Source organism: Leopardus geoffroyi, chromosome C2 (genome assembly GCF_018350155.1).
Source record: "Leopardus geoffroyi isolate Oge1 chromosome C2, O.geoffroyi_Oge1_pat1.0, whole genome shotgun sequence".
NCBI lineage: Eukaryota > Metazoa > Chordata > Mammalia > Carnivora > Felidae > Leopardus > Leopardus geoffroyi.
In genome coordinates, this window is record NC_059333.1 from 118,787,989 (window position 1) to 118,806,506 (window position 18,518).

General features: G+C 35.3%; 1 non-coding gene across 1 annotated transcript; it reads left to right on the forward strand.

Moving 5' to 3' along the window:
- The first annotated feature begins 7,590 nt into the window (after positions 1–7,590).
- On the forward strand, positions 7,591–7,696 carry LOC123576249. Its single transcript, XR_006701268.1, has one exon. It is a non-coding gene; the product is annotated as a U6 spliceosomal RNA (small nuclear RNA).
- Positions 7,697–18,518: the final 10,822 nt, after the last annotated feature.

The following is an 18,518-nucleotide window of genomic DNA, read 5'->3' on the forward strand; positions in this document are numbered from 1 at the left end:
GAATCAATTATGAATGTTTTAATATTCTATTGCTGTTTACATTTATATAAAATATCTATAATATTCACCTGTATTAATTTATAGTCTATATCAATGATCAGTTCATCAATGTGACCAATCTATTTCGCTCTTATCTTTATGCTTTTTTGCCTAATGCTGATGTTGACTGGAACGCCAATCAAACAAACAGATCATGATAGGGGGTTCAAGTGGGAATGAAGAGTTTTGTTTTACAAAATATGCATCAAAATGGCTTTATTTTAAATGGAAAATACACATAGAATCCCATAAGTAAATTTGACTTATGATTAAACACACCATTAAAATATAAGCATGAATGTTCTATAAAGTCTCTTTTTTATTTGGATATTGTTTCACTGTAGTGTTTTAACACAAATGATTTCAGCATTGCTTAAATTTTGAGATTTTTTAAAAATGAAAAGTGATCACTTTCCTAATGAGATTTTCTTATAGAAACATAGACCATGTTAGGTTGTTTGTTTGCTATACCTTTCCTATCACTTCACTCATAACCTATCCTTTATATTTAAGATGGATTTCACTTTTAAAAATATCTGTATTAAGATATAATTTATACAACTATAAAATTTATCCATTTTAAGCACACATTTCATTGAATTTTAGTACATTTACAGAATGGTCTTACTGGCACATTAATCTAATTCTAGTACATTTTCTTCACTTTTAAAGAAACCTCATATCCACACAGACACTCCCCACGCCCATATCCAATAAAATGCATTTCTTGTAGACACCTTAACTTGGGAACTGCTTTGCTATCCATCTAAATATCTCTATGTTGTAACTGCAGTGTTCAGTTTATTTATATGTAATGTAATTATTGATGTGTTTGATTTTAAACATTTTGCTATTTATTTTTTTTGAAAAGTCTTAAATCTATTCAAGTAGAAGTCCAATGCACTATCCATTGTGCTACAGAGCCTGCACTAAATGTATTCAAGTAAATGAATTCCAGGAACATAATTTCAATAGCCAATTCTATCATTCTGTGAAATAATTGAAAATACAAATATTTTATGAAAATATTTTTTTCCAACCAACTAGTTTTATAAGGCTGCCATTATCCTGATATCAAAATTTGACCAAGATATTAAAATATATATACAGACCAATATTCCTCAACCATACTAATTATGCAAATGATTGTAGATTGAAGCAAAATTTGGGGAAAATTGAATCAAGCATTATATAAAACAGATAATGTACCATGGCACATGTTATTTATTTTAGAAATTTTAAGTTAATTTAACATAAAATCAATGCAAACAGCCATATTAATAGAAAAAAAGGAGTAAAAGCATTTGGCATTCTCAATATTAGGAAGAGTATTAAGTAAAATTCAATACTCTCTCAAATAAAATCTATCATCACTCTAGAAAGAAGAGAAAATAAAAAAAAAGAATCAGCCAATCTGGTTAAGTGTATTCACGAATGAAAAGTCCTCCACCTGTCTTCATACTTAATGGAAAATATTGAATGCTTTCCTCTAAGATTTGATATATTCAAGCCTATCGACGCAGCGTTGTTTTATCCAATACAAAACTGAAGGTCCCAGACATTATAATAATAAGTAAAAAAAGTGAAGGCCATATAAGATTAAAAATAAAAGAGTAAACTATTAATTTAAAGACAATAAGATTTTGTATGCAGAAAACTATTAAAAAATCCGCAAAACACCCTCCAAAATAATAAATTTAGCAAAAGTCACATGATACGTTAAAATACAAGGTACAAAATTTTATTTCAGAAGAACAAAAATAAGTACTTAGGAATACATTTAGTTCATGATGTACCAAATCTCTGTATTGAACACTACAAGCAAAAAATTACAGAAGACAGAAATAAATAAAGAGATATGTTATGATAGTGTCTTGATAAAAATTTATTTCCTTCAGTTTATTTGAGAGAGAGTGAGAGTGAGAGTGAGAGAGAGAATGACAGGGGAGGGGCAGAGAGAGGAGGGAATGAATCCCTAACAGGCTCCATGCTGTCAGCATGGAGCCTGATGTAGGGCTTGAACTCATGAACTATGAGATCATGACCTGAACCAAAACCAAGAATCAGATGCTTAACTGACTGACCCACGCAGACGCACAAACAAACTAAACAAAAGAAAACAAAAAACAGTGTTTTAAAGATTTGATTCTACCCAAATTAGTTTTAGATCCAATAGAGCTCCAATGAAAATTCAAATAGGCTTTTTAGAATTTAAAATTCTATAGAAATGCAAAGTATCTCTTATAACCAAACAATCCTGGCAACGTACAAAATCGGAATACTTAAAATACCTGTCTACCAGAATTACACTAAGGTTACAATAATCAAAGCATTGTGATATTTAATTTTATTATAGGTCAATTAATAATTTGGCAATGTGGGAAATAGTATCTCTTTTCAATAAATGCTGTTGGGAAAATTGTATATCACAACAGAGAAAATGAATTCCAAAATTTAACTCCATACACAAACATTAATAGATTTATTACAGACCTATCTAAACACTAGCATTATTACCTATCTTGAAGCAAAATTAAGAGAATATCATCATGAATCTAGAGCACACACAATTCACTGGATAGGACGTTCAAAGCACAAACCATTACACTACTGACCACAGGGGATCTCATAAACACATTGTGATATATCAAATCATGGAATACTATACATTAATAAAAGAGAGTCAACTACAAAGCACATAATATGATGGACCCCATAGAAACTAATCTGAATGAAAGAATGTGGACACAATGAGTATATATTGTATGATTAAATTTGTATAAAGTCAAAGAACAGACAAACTAATCTTTATAGAATTCCTAAAGTGGTTGCCTCTGCAAGGGGCGGGGGGGGGGCGGATTGAGTATGAAAACGTGAAAGGAGATTTTATGGGTGAGAAAAAATATATATATTGAGATGGTGAATACATTGATCTATACAACTGTCATTTGCTTCAAGGTAATCTCACAGAGGAAAACAAAACAAAACAAAACAAAACAAGCACCACCACCACTATCAACAAAAAACAACTCATTGGATAACACACGTTTGTCATAATAGTCTGCATTATGCTGAAAATGTAAGAAATTGGGGAATAAAACTATATCTTCACAAAAATGCAAGCAGAATTTTAGCCAAATTATAAATATGAAGGAAAACAAATGTATATGTGAATCTAGTTGTTATTTCATCCCTATGTCATATACTTGATAATCATCTGTATGTTAGATAAACATATTGGAGTCTTCTACTTGCATTTCAAGTGGCTTTGCTTTGAATGCCATGGTAATACAATTTGATTCACAAAGTTCTATGACCGTTATATATTCATTGTGAAGAGGAATTGTTTATGCTACAACATGATCCTTCCGGTCCTGCTGTGTGGCTTCTCAGGTACTCGAGACTAGGAAGTCAAATAATGTCAGCTATCCTGCCAACTAAGACACTTGGCCCCTTTTTGACTAATTAGGTGTTTGACAAATATTGATTTAATACTAATAAGCCTTAAAACATTGGCTCTAATTTCTCCCCCTGGGGTATTTCAACTAAAGAGGTGACCTCTAAAGTCCTTCACTTAATTTGGATTAGGCAATTTGGAAGGCTCAGGAATTTGAGAAGTTTGGACTCTTTAAAGCTGTCAATAAGGTATAATATTCAGCTATAGGAATGTATGCCCTTCCAGGTTATAGCAAGTTGATGTGCATATAATTATGTGATGTTGAGGGAAACAAGAATGGTCTCACTTGTCCCAGTGGTACATGCTGCTTAAAATAATTTACACTGGTGGGTAAAGGAATGAGAAGAGCAAAAAAAAAAAAAAAAAATTGCGTGTGTGTGTGTATATATATGTGTGTGTGTGTGTGTGTGTGTGTGTATCTATATGTGTGTATATATATGTATATATCTATATGTGTATATCTATATATATAAAATGTGTACACAGAGAAATAGGTAATTAACATATTAGCTAAACACATAATATCCTCCATTAAATTGAAAATCAACTCTAAGACTCATTTATTTTTTTAATCTAGACATAAATGTGACTTTTTAAAATGATATGCCTGGATATGACTTTATTTTGGTTCCTGCTTTATTTTAAGTAAAACTTCATTTAATTATAGTCTAAATAAGATTTGCTCTCAAATTCTATTCTGCAGCTTTCCACAGCATGCAGTTTTCAATACAAATGAAGACTGTAAAAATACTATTACTCTAAATTCCTTCAAAGAACAAATATTCAGGGGAAATACTGAGATCATGTCATCATATCTATGGTCAGCTACAGTCCTTTCTACACTTGCACAAGATGGCACAGTCATTGATATTTCTTATAACAATATTGAAGCCAGCAAAAGAGAAAATAAGTTAAAATATTATTATACTTATACAAATGAAAGTTTTATTTTATATCTTTAGAATGTTTTTATGTCTTTATTGTACAAGTAATTTATGTTCATTTCTTCAAAAAAATAATATGTGATGTAGCAGCTATAATTAGTTGGTAACCGGACAACTATCCTTTCTTACTGATATCATTCACTGAGATGGGTAAGTCCAAGATATTACAAAGAAAGGTTGGGGGTCGGCATCAAAGGACAAAGAGTGCAGGTTGCTGAAACTAGCAAGTTTGACCCTCTGTGCTGATAGGTTCTGCTTTACCCTCTGGGTTAAGATGATAAGAATAGCTGTAATTTTGACTCAAGTGCAAATTGAAATTGGAAAAAGAGACTATGTAAGACTATCCTGAAGGAGTGTCTTCCTTCTCATCTATACTGCTGCTAGTATATGTATATTTTAAAGATTATATAAAAATTGGTATCTAGTTTTGTATTCCGTATGTCAGGGACTATATTTGACATGTAAAAATACAGTGAGCAAAGTCAGTTTCTGTCTTCACAAAGATTACAGTATAGTGAGGAAATGAGAAAACTACTAATCAAATCATCACACAAGTAAATATTCACGAGCGACCAGAATAAATGTGATCAGGTAGAGGTATGTGGTAGTATAACACCCTGTAATCGTGGGAACCATTCTACTCAGAAACATTCCTAGAAAGAACTGATTTGCCAACGCCCTGTTTTTTAACTCGCAGTTTTCAAACCATTCACCAAAATGTCACATTTAATAAGAATTTCTATGAATTAATGTTCTCCTATTCATTTTAAAAAGCAGTATAAAACAGTATGAATATATTTGCATACCAATATTCTTAACAGTATTATTCACAAGAGCCAAATGATGGAAACAATCTAAGTGTCCATCGACAGATGAATGGCTAAACAAAATGTGATATGTACATAAAATGGGATATTGTTGAGTCTTAGAAATGAGTGAGATCCTGATACATGCTGCTGCTGGAAAACATGCTGGTGAGAGTAAGTCAGGCATAGAAAACAACATTGTTGCATGATTCCACCTTTGTGGGGTACCTCGAGTAATCATATTCCTGGTGACAGAAAGTAGAATGGTGGTTGCCAGGGACTTGCAGGAAAGGAGAATAGCAAATTAAAAAAAAATTGTAATATTTATTCCTTTTTTGAGAGAGGGACCCAGACCATGAGCAGGGTAAGGGCAGAAAGAGAGGGAGACACAGGATCTGAAGCAGGCTCCAGGCTCCGAGCTGTTAGCACACAGACCGAAGCAGGGCCCGAACTCATGAACTGTGAGATCATGACCTGAGCTGCAGTCAGACACTTAACCGACTGAGCCACCCAGGCGCCCCAAATGGGGAATTATTTTTAGTGGCTAATGAGTTTCAGTTTGGGATAAAGTTCTGAAGATAAATGGTGAAGATGATGCCACAACAATGAGAATGCATTTAACACAACTGAATTATACACAAAAATGGTTAAAATCTTAAATTTTATGTCATGTATATTTTACCACAGTACAGAAAATGGTATGAGTCACATATATTTCAGCAGAACTGAAACTACACTGTGTGTATTTACAAACTAGGTTCGAATTTTTCCATGGTGATTTCTTAGAAGCAATCTAAGGGGTAATCATTTAAAAATAACTACTATAATAAGCATTCACAACCTAAATAACATCTGAGACACATAATTGGAGATGTAATTATGACCTGTCAGTTTACTAATGTTTGCAATTATAAAAATAACACTTCAAATAAAAGACAATAACCACTAAACCTATTTCTAAGTAACATGAACACTTCTGACTGTTTCTAAAATCAAAGATTGGCCTCTAAGGAGAATGCAAATAAATACAGAAACTATATGGACCATACTCCACTGATATAATGAGCCTGGTTTTGATCTATACAAAATTATATTTTGAAGTAAAGAGATTCTCTAGCCCAGTCATCGAATGGAACAAAAATTTAAACCATACTATGTCACTGTAAATTAATTTATAGCTTTAATATCAAAGAAACATAGAGTTAAGGACCATTAACCGTCTTATTTCCTCATCTTTCCATTCCCTGTTATTTTCCCGGATACTGAAGATAATTGCTTTTGCAAAGCATTGTCCTCAGTCCATTTTTCATTGTTAAAAATTATAGTTAACACATTATATTTTAAAATCTCCATTTAAATGTTTTGTGTTTGACTCTACTGTTTGATCTTTTGTCTTTAAATCCACATCACTTTGTTTTAGTTCAGAGGTTCTCAACCTTTTTTTGGTTTCTGGTATTCGTAGAGTTTCAGTAATTATTTCATATTATCCTAAGACCTAAAGAACCTCTAAGAATTTCATAAAGTAGTTACATCCAAACTAGTACATCTGTCCAAAATCTTAGTAGCTGTATAAATCAAGAACACACATTAAAGGAAAACATTTATTTTATTCCAAAATAACCACAATTTCATGCTTGTGGAATAATGTGTGCATGTTGGACAATGCACATATTCTTAAACCTTAGAAACAGATTAGGAAAAACTAATATCCTATTTTATGCTGCTGGTTGTATTTACTTTATGTTTAAAGCTGCAAGAAACTGCAAAGATATGACTTCATCAAAACTTATGTAGCAGGATCTTATGATAAAATTATAGTAGTAGTTCTGATGTATGATAGTTGTCAAGAATCAGTGATATTCTCAAAAACTTAAAATATCCAAGGCATTTCTGAGAGTTCATTATATTATCTTGGGGCTTTTTAAAGAAAATTTTTCTAATGTTTATTTAGAGAGAGAGCACGAGCGAGCGAGCGCTGGGGGTGGGGCAGAGAGACAAGGAGACAAAGAATCTGAAGCTGACTCTAGGCTCCAAGTTGTCAGCCCAAAGCCGGACACGGGGCTTGAACTCACAAATAACGAGATCATGACCTGAGCTGAAGTCTGACACTTAACCGACTGAGCCACCCAGGTGCCCCTCTTGGGGCATCTTATGACACAATTTGAGAACTATGATTTTAGCCATTGCTTTTTAAATTTTTATTTGGCAGGCTTTTTGAAGTATTAAGGAAATGACCTCAGTTTCCAAGGCCACCAGGTGGTTAATAGATAATTTCCCGAAGTATCTGCTCTTCTTTATTTAAAAAAGCAAAGCAAAAAACTATTTTTTAAAAGCATGTCCACCTGCACTCACTTCAGCAGCACATAGAGTAACACTAGAACGATACAGAGAAGATTAGCTTGCCCCTGTGCAAGGGTGGAGTGCAAATTTGTGAAGCATCCCATGTTTTCTTAACCAATGTTGGGAAGCTTTGCGATTAAAAAAGAAAAAAATTAATGAAGATAAAAAAGCATTTCTACCTTGCAATACAATTTTAACTGCTTTGCATCACAGCAAAGTCAAAGGAGGCGGAGTTGATATTGCTTTTCTCACTGTCATATTGACATGATCACTATGTGTGAGCAAGCTTATTGCCTATCTGTTCACAATCATCTGAATTAGAACAATAAATAGTTGTTGCACAGTATTGGTTTTCATGAATACAAATATTCAGATGGGCACTGCTTTCATAATTATTCATAAAGATTCAAATAATATAAATCTCTCCTAACTCACTGAAATTTTAGCAGCAAATTCTCATACTACCTTACTTATTATCTTTTGGACTTTCTGGAGCCTCCATTATATCATATGAGCAAGAAAATGAAAGAAGACAAAACTAATGAGTGAAACAACTTCCCTAAAAATGGCATTTTCTTGTTTCCTCTTGAATGTAGCATTGTATACTTTAAAAAATCGTAATGATTAGTTTTTGTTTTCAGCTCTGACATGAAAAGAGTTTGAAAGTTGCGATTGCTGTTCTTACAACAACAAAAACCTGAACCTTCACTTTTCTTGAAGCTATTGTGGCACTTGGATTGTGAAGCCAACTGAAATCCCCAAGTACAAAGACATAGACACATCCAGAGGAGCCATAGCAAGATCTGGAGATGTGGAACGGAGCCATGGGTGAGAACACGTAATTAATCATTTTGAATTTCTGAAGGTGCGTGTAGACTAGTGAAAGGAGAACTTTACATTTGTTAATTTAATTTTATTTTAGAGAGGGAGAGAGAGCAGGGAAGAGGAGCAGAGGAAGAGAGAGACAGAATCTTAAGCAGGCTCCAAGCCTGATGCAGGGCTTGATCCCATGACCCTGGGACCATGGCCCGAACCGAAAATCGAGTTGGACTCTCAACCGACTAAACCACCCAGGCGCTCTGAAAGGGACACTTTTTTTTCGGAGGGACAAAGTCTTAGAACGGAAGCCCCATTTCCTGAGTTTCACCTCCAGGAACCCCATGAGGTTCTCATGGGGGAGATCTGAGAAAGATCACAGAGTGGCTCCGACAGGGAAAGGTGAGGACTAATCATTGTGAAATAAACTGATACTTCTCCATACAAAGGCTTAGTTTCCATGAAAGACATTTTACTGGAGCTTATGCCACATGGAGAAAGGATATTCTTCACACTCTAGCCCACTCTAGTCTTCTTGTCTCACCTGAGGGGGATGCATTTTCCAATGTCATATAATTGGAATCATACAGTACATAGCCTTTCCAGATTGACTTCTTTTCACTTAGCAATATGTAACTAAGGTTCATCTATGTCTTGTTGTGGCTTGAGAGTGCATTTTTCTTATTGATGAATATTCCATTGCATGGATGAACCACTGTTTACCTATTCACTTATTTTTTTAAATACCTATGGAAGCACTATTTTTGTAATTTTCTAAATATAATTTATTGTCAAGTTGGCTAACATACAGGGTACATAGTGTGCTCTTGGTTTGGGAGGTAGATTGCCGTGATTCATTGCTTACATACAAAACCCAGTGCTCATCCCAACAAGTGCATTCCTCGATGCCCATCACCCATTTTCCCTTCTCCACCCCCCAAAATCAACCCTGTTTGTTCTCTGTATTTAAGAGTCTCTTATGGTTTGCCTCCCTCCCTCTGTTTGCAACTATTTTTTTCCCCTTCCCTTATCCCATGGTCTTCTATTACGTTTCTCAAGTTCCACATATAAGTGAAAACATATGATATTGGTCTTTCTCTGACTTATTTCACTTAGCATAATACCCTCCAGTTCCATCCACATTGCTGCAAATGGCAGTATTTCATTTTTTCTCATTGACAAGTAGTATTCCATTCTATATATAAACCACATCTTTATCCATTCATCATTTGATGGACATTTAGTCTCTTTCCATAAGGAAATTGAAGAAGACACAAAGAAATGGAAAAACCTTCCATGCTCACAGACTGGAAGAATAAATATTGTTAAAATGTCAATACTACCCGAAGCAATGTGCACATTTCAACGCAATCCTGATCAAAATTGCACTGGCATTCTTCTCAAAGCTAGAACAAACAATCCTAAAATTTGTATGGAACCACAAAAGACCCCAAAAAACCAAAGTAACATTGAAAAAGAAAACCAAAGCAGTAGGCAACACAATCCCAGACTTTAGCCTCTACTACAAAGCTGTAATCATCAAGACAGTAGGGTATTGGCACAAAAACAGACACATAGCCTAATGGAATAGAATAGAGAAGCCAGATTTGTATCTATTCACTTTTTAAGGGACATTGTGGTTGCTCCAAGTTGTGGGTGACTATCAATAAAGCTGTTATACAACATTCACATGCAGGTTTTTGTGTGAACACGTTTTTCAAATCAGTTTGGTAAATGGCTAGGGGCATGATTGCTGGATCATATGGCATGACTATGTTTAGCTTTGTAGGAAACAGCCAAACTGTTTTCTAAAACAGATACTCCGTTTTGCATTCTTATAAGCAATGAGTGAGAATTCCTTTGTTCTACACCTTCAACAGCACTTAGTGTTGTCAGTTTTTATTTTAGCCTTTCTAAGAGATGCACAGTGGTATCCTATTGTTTTAATTTGAAGCGTATCGATGACAAATAATGTAGAGCACCTTTAAAATGCTTATTTGCCATCTGTGTATCTTTTTTGACAAGTTGTTTGTTTAGATCTTTTCCCCATTTTTTTTAGGTTGGGTTGTTTCTCACCTTCTTTCAAGATTTCCTTGCTCTTCGTCCTGCAATTTTAATATAATACCCCTCATTATGGGATTATTTTAGTATTTGTTCTGTCTGGTGTTCTCAGAACTTCCTAGATCTGTGGCTTAATGTTTACCCTTCATTTGTAAATTTCTTGATTTTGATTATAATTACTGCAAATATTGCCTCTGCTTCATTCTTTTTTTTTTTTTCTCTTTCTGGTATTCCAATAACGCATATGTTACATGATTTGAAATTTCCTAGCATTCTTGAAGGGTCTTTTCATTTTTTTCTTTATTATTTTCTTTTCAATGGAAGTTATAATTGATTTTCCTTCAAGTTTAATGATTCATTCTTTCATCAGGCATAAGCCAGTTATTGATGGGATCATTAAAGGCATTCCTCATTTCTGTTACAGTGTTCTTGATAAAAGCATTTCCTTTTGATTCCTTCTTAGAGTTTCTATCATTCTTCAGTACTTTCATGCAGTCTATCTTTTCCACCTGTTATTTTATATTGCCTCCTTTTCCCATTAGAGCTCTTGATTTTATTAATCGTATTATTTTAAATTCTCTTTCTTATAAGTTTAATATCTTTGTTGTATCAGAATGTGGTTCTTTGTCTCTTCCGACTCTTTCTATGTTGTTGTTTGTTTTTAAAGCTTTTGTTTTGTTATTTATTTGTGTTTGCCTTTTGACATGCCTTTTAATTTTTTCTTTAAAGGAAGATGTGCTTAATCATGTAACAGGAACTGAGGTAAATGATTTTGTAGATCTATACCAATCTAGGTAGGAACTGGACTGTGTTTAATGTTTGTGATTATTGTGTCAGAGGCTTTAAATTTCTCTAGTCCTTTTTGTTGTTGTTGTTGTTTTGTTTTCTTTTGTTTTGTTTTCCCTCTTGACTTTCTTCCAAAGGTTCTAGTATGAGAAGGAAGGGGGAAAGGGTAACTTTTAATGGAGAAACTTGAAAAAAACTACCTCAGCCAGGTGATCCAGATCATTATTAACAGAAATGGCATGTGAATATGCTATTATGAAAACATCTTGTTACCTCTGTGGTCTTCTTCCCAGAAATCCATAAGCTCAGTTTAATCTTGAGAAAAAGACAAACTTCAGGATATGGGCATTCTTCCAAATATCTGACCAATATTTCTCAAGACTGTCAAGATCATCAAAAACAAGAGAAGCTTAAGAAGCTGTCTCAGCCAACAAGTGCCTATGAAATGTCATGTAATAGCCTGGATTAGTTCAAGGACAATATAAAGCGTATCACGTAAAAATTCAGTATGGACTTCTGTTAATACTAATTTATCAATATTGGTTCATTAATTATAACAAACGTACCATGCTGCTACTGTAAGGTTTTAACAGTAGGATATACTGGGTGTGGGGTATACAGGGACTTTGTAAAATCTTTGCAAAAATTTTAAAACCTAAAGGTGTTCTAAAGTTATTTACTTAGGGGTGCCTGGGTGGCTCAGTCGGTTAAGCGTCTGACTTTGGCTCAGTTTATGATCTCCCGGTCCGTGAGTTTGAGGCCCACGTTGGGCTTTGTGCTGACAGCTCAGAGAGCCTGGAGCCTGTTTCAGATTCTGTGTCTCCCTCTCTCTCTGCCCCTCCCCCGTTCATGCTCTGTCTCTCTCTGTCTCAAAAATAAATAAACGTTAAAAAAATTTAAAAAAAATTATTTACTTAAAAATAATGATTTGCTATCTGAATTAAATGAATAATTAATATTTCCTTTCAATTAGAGGGGATTGAACAACTATTTGCACAACATAATACAAGTGAATGGGATTTTCTTAGCACATTTTTAACAATATGTATAAACACTAAATAGTGACTGGGAGGTATTATTTAAATGACAGAAATTCAGAACCAAATTATAGTTTCTAGTCCATTCTCTGCATAGAAGCCATAGCTTATGAATAAATAATTTTTCCTAATGATGAGAGGAGTTAATTCTAATGGAATAAAACTACAATTAGAAAGCAGACCTGGGGCACCTGGGTGGCTCAGTCGGTTGAGCGTCTGACTTCGGCTCAGGTCATGATCTCACAGCTGGTGAGTTCAAGCCCCTCGTCGGGCTCTGTGCTGACAGCTCAGAGCCTAGAGCTTGGAGCTTGCTTTGGATTCTGTGTCTCCCTCTCTGTCTACCCCACCTCTGCTCACATTCTCTTTCTCTCTCAAAAATAAATAATCATTAAAAAAAAAAAAAAAAAAAGAAAGCAGACTCAGCCTCATTCACAATACCCTTCTATATGGAATTTTATGTCATGGTTCAGAGGATGAACAGAAACAGCTTGTATAATTGTCTCTTAAATGTCAGCAGGAAAAATAACAAAAATAATTTCCAGTAACAGCTTTCAGTTTTTTCACAGCCCCAGAGAAACTGAACATAAAAATAATAAGACACTCTCTAAGGGTTTAACCAAAGGGTCATTAAGATAAAGCTTCTCCTAAAAAAAGATCTTCTTAAACTTGAATTCTTCTTTAAATTAGAGAGCAGGCTCTGAAAATACACATTTCTAAAGCACTATCAATTTAGTGAATATATCAAGATTATAATGACAAAAGTTTACTTGGCAAGAGCATGAAATAAATTGGTTTCTCCTCAGAGTTAAACATTTAACAATGGTACATGCTCTGTTAACCTCTCTAATCTGAGGAAATTACAGGAGTTCCAGCAATGACATATATTTTTACTTTTACAGTGAATTATTGAATTGTTATGTCATGTAGGCCTGGAGTCCAGGGGCTGTTTATTGGTTTTAGTTTGTAATAACTCAATCTGACTCTTCATTGATTTCCTTCCTTCCCAATATTGTTTCTGCTACCTTCAGAATCCTAGAGCCTCCCAGGACATTATGTACCTTCAAGTGGAGGTGTTCTGGTCTTTCCTTCAGTGACCTCCACAAACACAGCCCCAGTGAACAGTCAAGCAACAAAAGTCCATTTCAAATTATTTCTCTGGTTCTCTGTTTTTTTAGATTTGATTCTAGTATGTTGGGACTGGGGAGTAGCCTATACAGGAAGATGTAAGAGGTGGGAACGTTGAAAATCACCAATTTCAGGAATTATGGTCTGAGGGCAAATTACAATTCAAGCGATTCACATTCTATCGATTCCAGTTCTGTCTGATAAAACAAAATTAAAAAAAAAATTCTTTGAGGGGTACCTGTGTGGCTCAGTCAGTCGGGCCTCTGACTTCAGCTCAGGTCATGATCTCAGAGTTTGTGGGTTCAAGCCCCGTGTCAGGCTCTGTGCTGACAGCTCAGAGCCTGGAGCCTATTTCAGATTCTGTGTCTCCTTCTCTCTCTGTCCCAACCCCACCTGTGCTGTCTCTCAAAAATGAATAAATGTTAAAAAAATATATATATATATATGTATGTATATATATACATGTATATATGTATATTATATATATGTATATTATATATATAATATACATATATATGTATATATGTATATGTATGTGTATGTATATGTATATGTATATGTATATGTATGTATATGTATATGTATATATGTATATATGTATATTATATATATATATAATATACATATATACATGTATATATATACACACACACACACTCTATGATTTTAAGACCTGGTGGGAAGGGTAACTGTAAAGGAGAAACAATAGAGATAAGGGTTAATTTTTGCCTTTTTATTTTTTCCTTACCACTGGCGTGACCCTTAGGAAAATACTCAATTTCTATTAACTACATTTGGCCCATCTATAATATGGAACCTATCATCATGATTATTTCACAATGGTAGCCATGAATATTAAATGGAAAATATGTTGACCAGTAACTCAGTGTGTCTGGCATAAAATACATCCTCTACCATAGTGAGACTAGCTTCAAATCAATCCACTGCCCAAACACAGTAGCACTCTTCAGTGTGGAAACTAATTTTGTGGATGTTATTTTCTAACTGTTGACCTTCCCACCATCACTCACTTTGCTACAGTTTTCACTTGCCCATGTTGAAAACGCTACAGACTAGCAAGTAAGCATCAGAGAGTACGCTCGTTGGGTTGTCATAATTGTTTTTATTTAATTTTGATGAAACCCTGGAAGTTATGTTTCTTTTTTTAATGTTTATTTATTTTGAAGGGGAGAGAGAGAGAGAGAGAGAGAGAGAGAGAGAGAGAGAGAAAGTGAGCACGGGAGCAGGGGAGGGAGGGGGAGGATCCCTAGCAGGCCCTACCACCATCAGTGCAGAGCCTGTCACAGGGCTCCATCCCACGAATGATGAGATCATGATCTGAGCTGAAATCAAGAGTCGGACACCCAACCAAGTGAGACACCAGGCACCCCAGAAGTTACGTTTCTTGATTTCATCTTATGGCTGAGAATTCCAACATTGAGAGAGGGTTACTAATGTTCTAAGCTAATTCAACTAGTAGGTTGATGTGGGCCTTGGGATCCTCTGGCTCAAAGGTCCATCCACTTTCTGACAGAGCCCTTTGTCGTCCCTTCCCTTCAAATATTATCGAATGCACAGTGAGTCAGTACATGTGACTGCCTGACCTGCATTGACTAAAGCTGTTTCGATGTATAAGACGCTCGGTAAATATTAGGAGTTGGGAGTGATGAGTCTATGCAGAGACGAGAGCGTCAATGTGCCCTTTTGTACTTTAATGTGAAGGAAGCACAATACAACGCTAACTCAGCAGTTGGCCTGATGAGTGTAAGGTGACCAAAGTTAGCAGTTTCTGGACCCCGGCAGGAGTACTATATGGGCCAAATGAAACAGAAGAGAACGACCCGGAAAAACTGCTGTGCCATGCGACCACTCTGAGGACCATGGTCAACTCATCAGTGTTTTCATTCTTGTAGATCGTTACTGAGAGCTTAGTAGATTTTATATTTTTAAAGTTAAAGGATGCTGTAACTTCCTTAGTATGTTTTCTTTTATTTGGGCTAGATTAGAGGAACATGGTATTAATAATACTTCCGTCTACACTTAGGGAGAGACATATAAAGTTCCTTGATCTATGGATAAAATGGTTATGTTTCTATCAGACTAACAAATTACAATAACTCTTAGCCACTCTTACTTCACCACCATAAATTCCAGTCTATTGGTGGTTTCCTCTCCCCCAGAACACCCCAGAGCTCTTAGAATGAGTCAGTGCAATTCCGTTCAGACCTGCTGCTGCCTACTGGAGGAACGAGTGCCTTGAAACTACTTTTGAAATGAAGCCAGACGGCTTCTGTCTCCCGACGGCTTTAATAGGCTTTGTCCCGTCAAAGGCTCCTCTGAGAAGTCTAGGTGAAGAGCTGGGGGGTATCTGACACTCTTTCCATTGTCTCCCTCTGGTGTGAAGTGCAGCCAGAAGCAGGCACAGTACGCGTCACTGCGTGACAGTCTGTTGGCCTTAGTTCAGCAAAGCAGATCTCTGGGACGGATGCGAGCAACAAGTTAAAAGACGCTAATTTCTTATTCTCCTCAGGGAATGCTCAAACCAAAACAAACAAACAAACAAAGAATCCTGGTCTCTGCCCATTTAAACTTGTTTTTGTCGAGCCTGTTTCCTTTCTAACATCTCTGGATATTTTTTTTTCATTTCCTAATATGGAGAAGCATCTAGGTGCAATTAAGTCATCACTGCTCTCTGACGCTCAGCCCTTGAAGCAGAGTATGTTTTATTTGGGAAAATAACTTCAACCTATTTGGTGAGGTACTTCTCAGGGACCTCCTCCTCCTGACCCCATGCAGTGCTATACACACACACACACACACACACACACACACACACACCAGTGGGATGGTGGTAATGGCTTAAACCCCTATTCACTTTGGTTACAAGTAGATGCACCCATGTGTCTGTGTGTGTGCACTTGTATGTGAGTGATGTGTGCTGTGGACAAGGGTAGGAGCGTTTAACCTCTTCTCCCAGAATCCAAGCTCGAAATGTTATGATGGAAGAGAGAGAGCTTAAATCAGCCTATTGTGAATCAAAACTGTGGAGCTTCCATGTACAAATGTACAGGCAGTCGATATAAAGAAAATGACAGTTTTCAGTTAAAGATGTATACAGTTTAGGATAATTCATGAGCATTCATTATTTTTTAAAACACGTTTTCAGATAAAATTTGAAATTTTAATAATCCTCTGTTAATAAAGGACATATTATACAAATGTCACTTGGTTTTTCTTTGACAATTTAGAAGGCAACTAAATGGCTCAGAAACCCCAAACAATCTTCAGCATTATTCGCAATCTTGAGTAAATTCAATTTAGTGAATAAACCAGAAGAGTTCTTGAGACATTTTTCAGGTTATAAAATCCTGGAGCCATATAATATCTATTCCAAAAAGGAATATTACCAGTATTATTGCTGCTATCTTTTAGGAAATTGGCCCAAGAGATACCAGAATTTAGATCAAATGACTATGTAAATAATAACTTTTTATTACAACCTATAAACATGCTTCTTGTTTACTATAATATGATATAAAGCCAACAACATCTAGGCTATTTTTCTGGTCTTCTAAATGAAACTATATTAAAAATTAGGAAAGTATCATTTAAGGTCTTATTTCTTCACAGAATATCATTAGTCCAAGGACAACTTAATGCAGTATTATAAATATTATGGGGGTTTTAAAAATAAGACACTGGCTCTTGACAAAATCAGAAAATATGAAATCTCAGAACTCTTACATACTTGCATGGTCTAGCAATGTCAGAACTCAAGTTGTTGAAACAGTCACAGTGCATTCTGACTAGTGAGAATCCAAGCCCATTCTTTTCCAGGTCTGTGAATTTTCTACTGTGCCAGGTTCTTACAATAGTTGTGTTTCAGACATAAAGATAAAAAGAATAAGTGTACACCATAGTACAGATATTATAGTTCCAATGCTCTTTTCCAAAAGTCCCTAATGTCTCAATTTTTCATCAGTCAATAATTCTCATCGGGGGTGATTTTAGCCACTGGGAGAAGTTCAGTCATGTCTGAAGACATTTTTAATTGTTACAAATTCAGGGTCGTGGAGGGAGAGGATAAGGATTACAACTGTCAATTATTGAATGCTAAACATTTTACAATCAACATAACCTATGCAACAAAGAATTTTCTGGACCCACATGTCAATAGCTTAGCTTAACCTTGATAGTGGCTTAGCCCAATAGTAGCTTAGCCCTGAGACTAAGCTACTCTAAGTTTCCCTCCACACTGAATTTTCAAATGACAAATAGATTCCATCTCCTATGCAAACTTCAGTGACTCAGCAGTAACTACCTGGAACCCTGTGTTAGGAACAAAAAAAAAAAAAAAAAAACAGGCATGTGTTCAGTCTGCAGGAGAGAGAGGGCTCCACTGTGCACTTTCAGCTTAATCAATAACTGTTTTTTAAATTTAATGTGATCGTTGTTTCACAATGTAGAAATTAGATTAACGTTTATCATTTTTCAAGCCTTTATCCTAAATTCACCCTTTAGAGATACCCCTTCTTGTGATGTTGTGTTTTAAATTAGCATTAACATAACTCTTCTGGCATATGCAGCTTTATGTAGATTAGGCCATGGTGCATATAAATAATCTACTTCATTTTTCTCAAATTCCAGCAATGACAATGTTTTATTTTTTCAAATATACTTCTAATCTGCTGTGAAGTGATACTTTAAAAATATAATAAAAGTGAATAACCAGAGACATCATTATAAAAACACTCCGCATTATTATATTTATCTCAATGAGATCGGGTGACATCTTTTACGGACCAGCAAGTGTATGAGGAATACAGCTGGAGCATCATACACTTTTTTTTTTTTTTTTAATCTACTCCTATTCTTCTCTCAAGAAACAGTTATTCCCGGCCTGATAAGGGTCATGCACCGCACCCGGCTCCAGGAACTCAGAGATAAAAGGCTGTCTCGATCCTCACGGAATTCTCAGTCTAGTGGAGGAGCCAGATAAACAATTTTAATACCAATGGCATTCAATACATGATACTAATCATCCTGGGTAACATGGCGGGTGTAGAGGATGCTGAGAGAAGCCTGGAGCCGAGAAGGTATTTGTCAT